At 34.2% G+C, this 395-nt stretch overlaps 1 protein-coding gene across 2 annotated transcripts in view; it reads left to right on the top strand.

Annotated features, from left to right (window-relative positions):
- The first annotated feature begins 1 nt into the window (after position 1).
- The window catches only part of LOC107658125 (cytoplasmic FMR1-interacting protein 2-like), a 40830-nt gene continuing 40436 nt past the window's right edge, over positions 2–395 (top strand). For both annotated transcript variants that reach the window (XM_016446572.1, XM_016446573.1), the window contains exon 1: positions 2–27. The gene's annotated coding sequence lies outside the window, so the exon portion shown is untranslated. The remainder of the gene's footprint in view (positions 28–395) is intronic.

Below are 395 nucleotides of genomic sequence, written 5' to 3'. Positions count from 1 at the left end.
CAAACCCGAAGACTTGTCAGATAAAAGGTGAGGTGAGCTAATCATAGACTGACTTCTAAAAAATAATGAATAGAGCATAATACATAGGCTACAGCAAGGCTGCAGAGGAACACAATCGGGGTTGTCTGATATAAAGAGACGTAATCCCCGAAACAGAGCTTCCCACTTTGCGCGATCTGTGTGAGTGACTAAAATCGTCTGTGCATGAGATACAGTGAAGACAGCGCATTAGTTTAGAACTCTTCAAATTTTAATTAAAATGTTTTTAAATGTAGAAATTGTGTTAATTTGTGAAATGATAACCTACCAGCAATGTAAAGATGAGTTTTTAAATATATTAGTATGAGTACATTACAATATAAATGTATTAGAACGAGTACATTATTATTTATGGT

This window comes from Sinocyclocheilus anshuiensis, unplaced genomic scaffold (assembly GCF_001515605.1).
Source record: "Sinocyclocheilus anshuiensis isolate Anshui unplaced genomic scaffold, SAMN03320099.WGS_v1.1 scaffold227, whole genome shotgun sequence".
NCBI lineage: Eukaryota > Metazoa > Chordata > Actinopteri > Cypriniformes > Cyprinidae > Sinocyclocheilus > Sinocyclocheilus anshuiensis.
The sequence above is the reverse complement of the archived record's forward strand: the minus strand, read 5'-3'. Positions and strand labels throughout refer to the sequence as shown.